We start from the raw sequence: 14,547 nt of genomic DNA on the forward strand, positions 1-14,547 counted from the left end.
ATAAGCGTTGACACCAAAACTATTGGAACCACTACTCGACCTAATCGACTTTATGCAGTTTCCAATAAACGATGATTTGATAGGAGTGGGTCTCCCCCAGACGCGCGTCATCCAACACGTAGATTGGACCCACGCGCCAATGCCAAGTCCACCATTTTGGAACCACGTCATGCTATTAGTGGATCTTCGTACAAAATGGGGCCAACTTTTAAATCCTACTCGACACAAAAAGGCGTGCCTAGCACTGCTAAATACACTTCCATTGTTCCCATAGTGAATTTAGGTTTGGAGACCATCACATGATACAACATTCCGAATTTAAAAATGAAATTAATTCGGGCAGAAAGAAATAACCAACGTGTTATGGATGGGGGTGCTACTCAAGAAGAGGAAGTTGTTTGTGAAACTCCCATTGAATGAAGCCTGCTACGTAAATTATTTTGTGTCTAGGATTTGCTTTGTCACCTCCATCAACTTGACTAGTTATGTTAGGTTTCAAAGAAGTCATTATGATTTCTTAGAATATCCGAGGAGTCTCTAATAATAAGGCTAAAAGACACATGATTGATTTGATAATAAAACACTATCCAAATTTTTTAATAATTATGGAAACACACATTGGTTTTCATATGACCAAGTCCTTATAGGACAGAGCTGGATAAGTGAATGTTTACTACATAGATTCAAGTGTTTAATCCGGGGGAATTTAGGTGTTAAAGCAAAATGGTAGTAACATTGTTAATTTTGTTCATGATGTCTTTATGGATAAAATTACTATCAAGTTATAATTGGAAACTTCTTTTTGGTATATAATTGAAAATTATGCTAGTCCCATGTACACTTCTCATCTTGACTTGTGGCTCCACCTCATTAGCTGGGGGAACTGTTGATGGTCTTTGGATGTTGATTGGAGACTTTAACGACATCATTCATCCAAGTGAGCCAAAAGGAGGTAATTTTAATCATTCTAGGGTAGCTTATTTGTTGAATGTCATTGATAAATGTAGTTTAGTTGAAGTAGACATGACTGATGGGAAATTCACTTGGAATATTCCTTGTATTGGTAATCAAATGATCTATCACAAATTAGATAGGGCCTTGGCAGACGTTGATAGGCGCGTGGCTTTGCCTGATGCATATGTTAAGGTGGTGAGTAAATTTCATTATGATCATAACTCTAAACATATCCCCCTCAGACCTTAAAAACTATGTTTAGAGGCTAGGTAGTATTGTGATTCTATGTTTTCTTCATCTGTGCATTTTCGTTAGTCTAATTAAATCGTTATATGTTTAAATTGTTTACCTACTTTGCTCAGTTTGAATAATTTGTTAAACTCTGATCTTTCTTGTAACTCTGAAGTCATGAATAGAACATCCTCCAAATCAGAAGTTCAGACATGTGATTAATGAACACGTGTCGTAAACCTCCTGAAAAGACGCATGCGGTCAAGCTACTAAGTCTAAAACCCTAGGAATTTGTTTCAAATATCTTCGTATCACGCTATCTCCTCCCAACTGCCAGGATCAATAAATACTAATAATAATTAGGTTTAACGCAGTTTCTTTTTCAAAACATTCTCCAAAACTATTTATACCCCTAAAAACCACTCCTCGGCCTTTCATCAATATTCTGTTAAAGTCCTCTCTCTCTAAAAACTCCTCTCCTGCATCTTGACAAACAATTCTTTCCTTTCAAATGGATTTCCAACCTCGACTCTTCATTATCAAAGAAAAATTTATGGGCCTGGCTGAACGTAATGAATTTCTCATGGAACTCTTGGGGACACAAGGATGGTTTCACTATATTGTTTGCCTTCAAGGCTCTGTTTTCCCAAATCTTGTAAAAACCCTCTGGATGGAAGCATCTGTTAGTGATGATAATCACGACATCACGGCCAACATCTATGGCATCCCTTTCACTATCACTGAAGAATCAATTGCTGAAACAATTGGATATCTGCCCAATCCATCGGCTGTCTGCCTTGCTGCCTTTGACCATTAGAAAACCTCCAACCCTGTAAGTAGCAGAGATGTCAGAAGCATTTTTAATAATTCAGAATTCCTATCTCCTCCAAACGAGTTTTGTTTAAGTTCGTTCTGTCTAACATAACACCTATAGGACACTTTCATCACCTACTGACATACAAAGATCATTTTCTGATTCATAAACTTGAAAATGGTCGACCACTGAATCTTCCCGCAATCATCTTCTGTCATCTCAAAGAATCTCTCACTGCCTTTAGAAGTGGCCAAAGTATTCACATTCCATATGGGAGAATTTTATCCGCTCTGTTTGAATTTGCTGAACTAGTTCAGAGTATTCGCAATGCAGAGTGTGAGGACAGTGATGACATTCTTATTGAAGAAGAGTGTGAATCATTCTACGCTTAGATGTATGTCTATTGTAGTCTTTGGTTAAGTTACTATTTGTATTTTTTTATGAAAAGCACGTTTTGTCAAACTATTTTTTATGGTCCTTGCTAAAATATCTTAAATCCTGAAAAACAAACATTAAAAGAAGATTAAAATGATCCACATCTAAAAGGAGAAGAAAACTTGAAAATAGATATTATATGCTCTGATATTCTTACTTGACACAAATGAAACTAAAATTCTGAATACATTCCTAACTTGTGTACCAGAAGTATTTGCTTTACAGGAAAATCTGAAAATTAAAAGAATACTTTGTTAGAACTTCTAGAAGATGCACGCATACACATTTAAAACATCTATTAATCTTTTGTTAAAACAACTGGAGAAATCATTTCAGAAGGAGCCTTAAATCAGTTAAGGATGTCCAATTCAGGGGGAGACTTTACATCTCAGGGGGAGAAATTATTTCGAAGTCTGATCCAACCCTCTTAAAAGCTTTTTGATTATGACAAAAAGGGGAGAAAGACTAATAGATTTTGATGAATGAATTGTTAAAAACTAAGTTGTCTGATTGAACATATAAAAGGGGATGAAATATATTTGCTGAACTATTATCCTCTCATAAAATTTTTCCATCAAAATACATGGTTTTTGTCATCATCAAAACCAAATTCTGAACACAGATTCTCAAACTTGTTCTAACGTTACTCACCTGAAATAATCCAATATAGTCTAGAATACTTGGGGGAAATTCCCACCTGTAATTGTATCTTGTCTCCAAAATGTGCAGCATGATTCTATCCTTTTTAATAAGGAAACTTTTGGTAATATCAGCAAACAGAATCACAACATTGAGAAGAGACTCAAGGTTATTCAACGCTCTTTGGAGAAAATAGATTCGGCAAAACTAGTTTATCTCCAACATGAACTTCAACAAGAGTATGATAAGATCCTCGCGCAAGAGGAGATTCATTAGTATCAAATGGCTAAAGATGATTGAATTAAATTGGGAGATTGAAACACCTAACTTTTTCATACAAAGACGCTAATCAGATGGAAGAGAAATAAATTCCATGGCCTTCATCTTCCCAATGAACTTTGGTGTAATGATGATGCTATTCTTAGGGGAAAAGCACTAAATTTGTTTAAAGGTCTTTTCTACCCTAAATCTCATATATTCCCCGCTAGTATGGATGACTCAAGTATGGCTCCTAGCCTTACTGAAGAAGCCTAACACTCTTTGAATCAATAGATGACGAGGGAAGAAGTTATTTATGTGTTGAATAAAATGAACCCTTTCAAGGTGCCTGGCCTAGATGGATTCTGAAGTATTTTTCTTTAAACAATTTTGGCATATAGTTGAAGATGACTTTGTCAAACTTATATCAGATGTCTTTGTGATAGGTGGATTTCACTCCTCTCTTTCTGAGACTTTTATTGCATTAATTCCTAAGGTAGACTACCCCAAAAATTTAAGAATTCTGATCCATTAGTTTGTGCAACACTATTTACAAGCTTATTACGAAGATTATGGTTAACAGATTGTGGCCTTATCTAAATCAGATAGTTGGACCATTCTAGAGTAGTTTATTTCCTGGTAAAGGTGCAACTAATAATTACGTTATCCTCCTAGAAGAAATTCATTCTATATGTAAATTTAAAAATAAAAAACCTAACATGGTGTTCAAAATAGATCTAGAAAAGGCCTATGATCATGTTAGTTGGGATATCTTGGAATTTTGTTTGAAGCGAAATGGGTTTATTCCCATTTGTATAAATTTGATCATACATTGTGTAACCAACTTCTCTTTGTCTATTATTTGGAATGGGAGACAACTACCAATTTTTTTCCAACTAGAGGATTAGTTGCAAGGTGACCATTTTCTCTTATCTCTTTGTTATTTGCATAAAATTCTTGTCGTACACAATCATCAAGGCAGTCGGCGAAGGTCATTAGAAACCTGTCGGGTTATCTCGTAATGGACTCCCTCTATCACATTTATTTTTTTGCTAATGATGTTCTTATTTTTGCAAAGGTTTCTAACTCCCAGGCAAGGATAATTTTTTATAGAATTTTGTTGCCATTTTTTCTAGCCTTAAAGTGAATATTAATTAGACCACTATAGTTTTGGCTAATTAAATAATAGCCCTAACACATGTAACATTACATTTTTAACCTCAAAATTCTAACAAAAGTAAGACTGAATCAAATCAAAAAGCGAGGAGTATTTGATTATTGACTTAAAAGAATCACTTACACACATGCACGCGTCTAGGTAATTAAGGTGTAGGTGCTCCTTCAACATGCGGTTCTGAATGAGTCAATCATGGTTATGAATGCACTAGAGTCAAACGTATTTTACTTTATTGTTTATTTAGCTTATCGAGTTGTTTTAGGAAGTGCTTTAGCAATCTTTTCTATCTATTTATCAAATTATAGTACTTTCAATCTTATACCTCGCATTTACTTGATTGACAAAATATCTTTTTTAGTCCTTTAACTTTACCTCGGAGTCCATTATGGTCCCTTAATTTTTAAAAGTGTTAATGCAGTCTCATATGTCTTCAAAAAAGGGTCACGTTAGTCCTTTCTATTAGATCTGTTAGTCAAAGTCAAAATAAAAGACCACTTGACATACACTTGGCGCTGATGTGGAAAATGCTCATCACTAAGGTCATCAAAATTTCAAGAAAATTTTTAAAATTTTGCATTCACCATGGATTTGAACTGTGGCTATATTACTTGTTGGGCTAGATACTTTAACATTTGACCACTTCACTTTTTAAATTTAATTTACAGATTAAATATATATATATATATATATATATATATATATATATATATATATATATATATATATATATATATATATATATATATATATATATATATATATATATATTGAAATCTTGATTATCAATAAAAAGAAGATATTCAACCCAACCATTATTAAACCCTGAAAAACTTTTAGCTTGTTCATCGTCTTCCTAGAAATCATGTACCTAAATTCTAGATCTTTAAATTTCAATCAATAAAAACCTAAATCAACAAAACATTATGTATTTTCAGGTTAGATCTTTTACCATTGTTCATGAATTTGGGATCTTTAAATTTCAAGTTAGATCTTTAAATTTCTATCAATAAAAACCTAAACTCCAGATTCAAACATTATTGTACCAAAATCAACCCTTTGATGCTATTATTGTTCCAAAATAATCCTTTAAGTCACCATGAATCCGCCGGCGCCACCCTCTCGCTGTCACCACCGCGTCGGACAGTATTATTTGTAGACGGTATCAACCTTTCATAGTTCAAATTGCAGCCTTCAATGACCAACAAACAAAGCACGATTTATATTGATTTTGAATTTCAATCAAAGCGAAAGAGTTTCCACAGAGGTGTGAAAACTGAACATGTTTCTGTAATTTGTAATTACAAATTATTTACAATATGAATTGGAGAATCACTTAACCCAAATGAGAAAAATTGTAATTCTTTTTTGTTGCAAAATTGCCATGTTAACTGTTGTTACATAATCAATCGTTTTTGTAGAATGGGAGGACTTAAAAACCATAATTGACTTGTTTCCACCATCATAAGCAAGAAATAAATAAAGGGTAGCCAAATTGTATATATATTTCAAATAAGCTTATTTCTGCTATATTGTTTCTGTTATATCTCAAAAAGAATAAGCAGGAAGAAATAAGAGTAGTCAAACTGTACATATATAAATTGCATGTTAATGTTGATATATAAAACATTTGAAATTATTTATCAAAAGATAAGTAGCTCAAATGGTGAAAGATTCTTCCATTATCCTCTTAAGCATGGGTTTCCTGTGTCACACCAGATGTCACGTGTGCAGAAATAGACGTCGTTTCTACATTGACATTAAAGTTAAAGGATCAAAAATGGTATTTTGCATACTTGATTTCACATATGTGTCCTTCGTAAATGTCTGAAGACACCGTAGATTTCACATATGTGTCCTTTGTAAATGTCTGAAAACACCGTAGATTTTGTCTGGATTCATTTCTTACATAGATCAAGCTTTTTCACAATGTTTCAAAATCTCTTTAAAAGCTATAAAAATTTAAACTATTAGATAAAAAAAACCACTTTTAAATAATGTAAAACTTAATTAAGTATAATACATGTTTTATTTAACATATATAATTAATCAAACATATTTATTTTTACAATTTAATCTTTTTTCCTTGTTAGAAGTGTAAAGAAAATCACAATTGAAAATTATTAGTAGATCAAAATAATTTTAATTGTCCGGTACAAAAAAGTTTTGATATCTTTAACTACTTTTATACAAAATATCTATAAAATTTGGTGATATATTAAAACGAAATTTTAAATTAAATATACAAAACTGTCTATCTTACAAATTTGATATTTTCTTTAATTTGTCAAATTTCACATATGCTCCAAAAGATAAAAGAGGCTCTCACACCTGTGACAAAATGTTTATTATTTTCCAACACCACTCAACAACGGTGGTTAAGACTTAAGACATTGTTTAGATCTTACTATCACACAAAGGACAATCCAATGGGATTAATATTACATTTTCTTGACACGTGTACAGTTGATATACTCAACCAAATAAAACAAGGCAGCGAAAGGAAAACTCATGATTAACTTGATTAATTATGTGCTTGTTATCGCCCACTCTCTCGCTGATTTATGATTTTTAGCTCAAAGTGCATAATCACAAATTATTGTGGTATTTGGTGCCTCACCAATCACTCTCATAGTCTTAGTACTCCCTAATTGCATAATTCATTTTTGCTATAAGTTGTTCAATCTCTTCTTTATTTTTGGATTGATGGTATTTTTATCAAGAGAAAAAAAAACAACAAAGTTCTTTGAAAATTGAATTCTCATAAAGTCTGCTAAACAGATATTAACTAAAGGAGGATGACAAATAGAAAAACTCTCAATTCTTAACCAAACGAGACTTTTAATTTAACAATCTATCAACACTAGCATTCCTTTCGCGTAAGGTGTGAACCATGATTCTAAGTGATATCAAGACCATGAGAAATGAATAGTGTTGGATATAATCTACCAGAGGCGCATAAGGATGAGAAGAAGACACACACCCTCTTGAATAAACTTCAGAGTTGTTTGAGAGACAGACTTACAAATCACATTTCTAAAATCATGATTCTAATTGATATCAAGACCATGAGAGATGACTTGACGCTCGGAATTAATATTAGATGTGAAACCACAACTTCATGTAAAACCTATCCAGCCTCCAAAAGAGTTTCTCAAAAGACCACCAAAGTCTGATGGTTATGGATTACCAATGGTATGAAATGAAATAGTATATAATGAAATTTCATTGTTTAGATTTGTAAATAATAGTTGGAGTAAAATGAAACGTGATGGAATCCATTTTTATCTCATTCCATCAAGTTCTCTATTTTTTATTCCATCCGATTTGAAGTGTATGCAATGAAATGAGATATTTTTAACAAATATTCAAACAATTGCCTATGTTCCATTCCGTACACTTTCCTATATTTTTAATAAATTTTGTATTCCATACACTTTCCTATGTTCCATTCCGCTCCACTTTGTTATGTTCTATCAATCCAAACATAGCCTAAGATCCATGTTAAACTTAATTGAATTTATTAATGATTTATATTTTAATTTATCAACAATTATGAAATAGAATGATGTTTTTTACTTCTGACAAGGCCAAATTTCATCTAGAATTTCAGGGGGTCGGATGCTCCTGTGATGGTTATTAGTGTATTGATGAAGGAGACATGTTCGTAAGGATTGTTGCGCCCATCAAACTTGGCCAAGGAGGGAGGCTTGAAGCCCTCTAGGACAGGCGCCCCTCATATCTCATCTGAGAGTGGTTAGAGGTATAACAGCTTCATCTCCTCTAGAGGATTGAAATCGTGTTGATGTTGTCTGATGTTATGGACGTCGTCTTCCAACGTTTAGTTATGGCAGTGTAACTCGTCCATGGAAGCACGCATCTTCGTCAGGGCGTCGACACCACTGTTATCGTTGTTACCTTTTGACGTAAGGGAAATAGCTCATGTGTTAACCATGGCTAAAAGTGGCTAAGTATAGGGGTGAAGGTAATCAGAAAGAAGGGTGGTGGTGATAAAAAGGGTATGGCCTCGATTCGTTTTATTGGGACCCCACGTTGGGTGGCATTGTAGTGGTCAAAAAGTACAGTTGTGCATATTCTCCTTGCAAGAGCAGAGAGACTCAAAGGTCTTAGTTGTTATATCACGATGTATGGTGGTTAGGGCTTGCTAACGGCGATGATAAGTCTTGTACGATGGTGTTTTGCAGTGGTTTTATGAATCTTGCTCACGTGAGTTGAGAGACTCTAAAGATGAATGTTGTGATTATGTGTAAGCGTATATGGAATGTAATTTGTATGACTTAAGATTTTTCCTCCTCTCCCCTTTAAGGGAAGAATATTTATAGAGGTCTTTTGGACCTAGGGTTCAGGTAACCCTAAATGGTGGAAATCATTCCCCATAATCATGAAAGATTATTGACCACCTATCTTTTAGGATTAGTAGAGGATTCCCTTTTCCTTTAACGATGTCCTTACACATTATCGGTATATTTATGCAAATCTTCAAAGTATCGCATGGGCGGTACAGCTTTTTGGACGAGGGCGCCCTAGTTTAGGACCTTCACAAATATAACACTACAATATCTAAGCTAAAGAAGTTTTTCGTAGTGATTATTTGGTTGTGTAAGCATACTTTTACACTACTTAAATTTTTAGTTTGCAAGCAGGTTTCTTGAGGACAAGTAACAATTCAAATTTGGGGTTGTGATGACAGTCAGTCGTCATGTAAATTGATAAGCAATTTTAGGTGTTTTTTTAGTAGTAATATTGAACAAATGTGTGAATTTGGAGTTAAATTTAGTGATATGTAAGTAAATACCAAAAGTTGTTAAAAAATGAGAGAGAGAGAGAGAGAGAGAGAGAGAGAGAGAGAGAGAGAGAGAGAGAGAGAGAGAGAGAGAGAGAGAGAGAGAGAGAGAGAGGAAAAAATTTGAAAAGCAAAAAAAAGATACTGGAAGAATTTGGTCACAATGTAGGCAAATCGTGGCGCGGTCATGTAAAAAAAGGTAGAATTACGACACAATTAATATGAATAATGGCACGATTTTTGAGTCGTTTAGCCTAGTAAATAGCACTTTTTCCATAATTTTGGGGGGTTGGCAAATTTTTAGAGCATTTTGAGGACTGCAAGGTTCAAGGAGTTAGGACTGAATGTTTTTTTTATTGAAGACAAATTTCCACCTCCAACTTCATGTATTGTTCTTATAAACTTTATGTTATGAATAATCTAATTATGAGTAGCTAAGCTTCTCTATATTAGATCTTTTGAGATGATGTTAATTTGATTTGTTTGAACCATGTGATTGGCTTTGAACGATTTTATTAATTTGAGGTTCTAGTATTATTAAGTTAAATTTGCTCGTAACGTATTTTTTATGTTGACGAATATACGAAGTGAACTTAGCTTATGAATGACTACTGACCCTAGATTTTAAAATCTGACATAATTTAACTATTCAAAGTTAGTAATTGTTTTAGGAATAGATAACTATAATTTTGTGATTTAGGAATTAACGTACGTTATTGGTTGTTTTGATTTCAAGTGTACCTAAAGAATTAGGGAGTTGTTAGTAAAAGAGAGTGTTATACACTAAGGAATTGAATATAACTTTTGAGTTAGTTCATCGTCTTACTAGAAGATCATCTTAAAAGAACAAGTGCAATCACCAAACAGTGATAATTAACAAATTCAAGAAAGACCTGGTCACTTTAATCTCTAATCAATTTTAATTTATTTTACTTTCTTTGTTAAAATCAACTTTTATGGGAAAAAATCCAATTAATAATTATAGTACTCTAGAGTTGTAGTGTTGAAATTACACCGTCCCTGCAGATACGAATTTGGAATTTTATTACTTGGTGACTTTTAGTTCACTTGCTAAAATAATTCACCAATTGCAAACACAAAAGAAGAGTTCTTAAGATTAACGAGTGACAAAATTGGAGATGGTAACCTCGGGAATCATCATATATCTTCCAAAGAAGACGATTGTACGATACACAATATTAGATGTTGGGAAGCGCGAAACAGACCACCAACGGTTGAGATCTTACGTTAGATTGTTCAAAACACTTGAATACATTTGGTACAGAAAGATATCATTATTTTAAACATAGGGTCACACGTCGAGACTCCCTTATGAGGAAGAAATTTAATACGCTTGTTCTCAAAGTTATTGAAGATCCATCAAAAGATTCAAAACTCTTACACTTCCTTCAGCTAGAAGTTGGAAAGAAGACATGTATGACAAGCCATCATCCTACGACTACGAATAAGAGCTTGGGGACAAGTGTTTTGGGTCGCTCGCATGACCCACGATGAAAAGCCTTTTAACAAGCATTGCACTGAAAGACACGCAGAATAAGTGAGACCCCAACCGACACGTGATTTCGGTCTCCAGTATATTTTCCACTTTGGATTTAATCGGACGACAACTCGCACGAGGCGTCGAATCTCACAAAGGCGATTTTAATTGCTCACATTATATAAAACACAACATGTGTCTGCCACACTCAAACTACTTTCTCATTCATTCAGTTATTTGAATGTTTAAGTGTTAATCTTAAAAATCCACCCACTTGTGGGGTCCTACTATTAGGATTCCATTAAAAAATCTAGAGAGAGATGCTCCTCCTTCTCTCTAGAAATTTCTCCCCAAATCCTTTAGGGTTTGGTGGCTCTTTCCCACCCTCATGGTGGCCCATGCCTTCCACCCCTATGGTGGTCACATCCCTCTCTTTTGAGAGCACCCTCCTTCCCATCCGTTGTCTTTCTCAAGTCTTCACAATAACAACGGTTAAGTCTCCCTTTCTTCTGTTTCGGCCACCACCGGAGCCACCACCACTAACAAAGAACAAGTTAGTTGTGGGTTTTCTTCACATCCCACACACCTTTTCGGCGGATGCTTCTCGCTCTTCGGCTACTCCTTCTCTCTCGCTGCCCGGAACTACTCGTCCTCCACCGAAGCCGCCATGGGTAAATGTTGTACTATTGGGTTTTGTCAAGATGATTCATAAGAGTTTTGTGTCTTGTAAGGTGTTGGTGTCTCTCTTGTTCTTGTTGTTTATGGTTTATGTTATTTTGCTGTGTGAATTGCTCTTAGGCTTAGGGTGCTGTCAACTCGTGCTCAAGGTGTTTGATGATAGGTCTCAAAGAAGCTCGGATGATGGTGCTGTATTTTTGAGGAAGAACCTTTTCAGGGCTGGTGCAAATCAATCTCCTTTTTCCATTCAACATTTGATTCATCCACAAATTGTGAGTTTTTTCAATATTGTGAACCGGTATAATCGACTTGCGCGTGATAAAGCTAGTGTTAAAGCTAAAGATATGATCCTTAATTGGATAGATATAAAGATTGTGGTTCCTAAACTCATTTGTATCTTGCGGAAGAGTTCTGTTTGGTGGATTGGATTAAGGAATTGGTTTGGTAACTCCTTTTTAGGTTCTTTTTTTGCTAAGTTTATTGAAGTCCATAGCTTGTTTGGCTCAATTATTAGTGTTGTTGTTAAATTGTGGATGGGAAATACCCTAACACAATCTCTTTCACTATGTTTGTACCTTTCATTTTTCATCTATTGAATGAGTTTGTTTTACCGTAAAAAAAAAAAAATTCACCCACTTTTATACATCAAAAACTCACTTTATCACATCAGAATTCTGCTTCATTTGATCTCCATCTATTTTTGGTTCTAGTAAGAAACAAATGTACTTTTTGAACGCATGATTTGCAAATTGAAACATATAGAACTTGACCATTTGATTAGTTGGGAAAATGCCAATGGCAAGTTTGAATATTATCCTATAATCTCAAACTCAATCAAGTTGAAGTGTTATCATGTGTGTGAAGATTAGGCAGTCATAATCAACATGTCAAGTGGCTGGCCAACTTCAACCGTAGAAATTTTTTGATTAATTATATATGTTTATTTTTCCGTAATTATTCGTTCATACTATTTTGTTTAATTTCATATGTACTGCTGATGACCATATTGGCGTGGTCCCACTGGTACTAAGACTAACACACCTTGGATATATGCGGGTGCGTGTGTATGGTCTAGCGGTGAAACGCTTGGATCTTGAGAGTTTGCTCCTCTCAAGATCTCAGGTTCAAAACCTGCTAGATTTTGAAAAAAATTTAGATAAGTTAAACCGTAATCGTATATTTGTTATAAATTGCTTATTAAAAAAAACAAAAAAACAAAAACCTTGGATATATGTTTATATCATAATAAAATAAAAATATTATCATAAGAATATAAATTTTTAATATTTTATAACAAAGATAAATGAAATAAAATTAGTTTTTTAAGATATTGAAAAAAATTTAGATAATTTAAACCGTAATGATTGTGTGGTCATGAGACTTGGATCTGTTTGTTTGATGTTTTTTAAAAATAATTTTTATAGTATTATATTTTTAATTTAGAAAATTGCAAAGATTTTAAAAAAAAGTTTAAATAAAAAATTAATGTAAATAGTTTCTCATACAATATTATTTAAGTGTTTTATCATTTTACTCTAATATTTTATATTAAAATTTAAACCTATTTTACATAATTTTTTATAAAAGTTATTTTAAAATTAATATTTTAATTTATGAAAAATAAATTTAAAATAAATTTTACTATTTAAATTTTTTTTCGTTAATATCATTTGTTAAAAAACAGAACAAAGAATTTTTTTAAACTAAAACAATATGGTCATTGGTCTTTAATAAGATGATTTTAATTTTTTAATAAGAGATTTTTTTTAGTTTAATTAGAAGTTTTTATTCAAATTCAACTCTATATACGCAGTAGTGTTAAATTCTCTTGAGAAAGAATTCTATCATCTATTATAGTTATATTCAATTCAAGAAATCAGTCTGTCCAATGCGTTAATTGTTTCATAGATTACAAACTTTTTTTAGGTTGTTGTATTGGATTGAAATTTTAAACGATTTTAATGAAAAAAATCTTGTTGTATTCATTTAAAAAAATTAAAATTAAAATAAATTTTGTCATATTTAATTAAGGTAATTTTGAATTATTTTTTTAAATAGTGAAATTCATTGACATCCAAAAGTTCATAGATTTAAAAAAAAATATATCAATGAGATGGATTTTGAAATAGTTTTTTCATTTAAGAAATTCTTAATCCACATTTATGTTGTGGAAAAGAACTCTAAAAAATTCGAAAAATACACATTATTTTTAGAAATACATTTTCAGACGTACTTCACGCATACAATTTATTCTTTTTTTTGAGTTATTCTCTATTTTACGATTATATTTATTTGAAAATACATTTTTAAAAAATAGATCGGAAACAAGCACCCTGTCGCCGACATCCGGAAAAGACTCAAATCCAGCTAAGGGGCTTAATTTCCCATCTGCATTCACTTTGATGGGATACTTCATAATGTGCCCTTGCAATGGCTTAAAATCATCAGCTGTAAATTTCTTCCAGCTTTGTTCCGCAATCTTGTTCACAGTCTTCACACATTCCAAACTTTCAGGCTCCTTGAAGCAGTCATGTATGGTCCCTAAGTGCTCTGCCCACAAGGACATCCGATATCCATATACCTGCAAATATCAGTTAAACAAATTCTTGTGAAAATGATGTCTTGAGAAAGGTGGAATCATACTATTTAGTGAATATTATTATACAAACCTGCCCATGAGGGTGCCCTCTTTTTCTTGATTCATTAATATTTACTCTTTTAATGATATTTATTTATTTATTATAATTTATTTTTATTTATTATCATATTTAATCATATTTATTTATTCTTTATATATAATTAAAATTCATATATATTGTAGTCTAATAGAAATTTTTCTTGGTGTATGAAATTTAAAAAAAAAAAATACCAATAAGAATTTGTATTTGATATGAAATTAAAATTGGTTTATATATATTTTATATTAAAGTTTATTTTGAGATTATAAGAAAATACAAACTCATTTAATATATAATTGATTAATATATTTTCGTAAAAAATTTATTATCTTATTATGAATAGTGTTTAATATCGTTCAAAATATTACCAAATATTTTTTAAAA

The sequence above is a fragment of the Vicia villosa genome, unplaced genomic scaffold (genome assembly GCF_029867415.1).
Source record: "Vicia villosa cultivar HV-30 ecotype Madison, WI unplaced genomic scaffold, Vvil1.0 ctg.000920F_1_1, whole genome shotgun sequence".
NCBI lineage: Eukaryota > Viridiplantae > Streptophyta > Magnoliopsida > Fabales > Fabaceae > Vicia > Vicia villosa.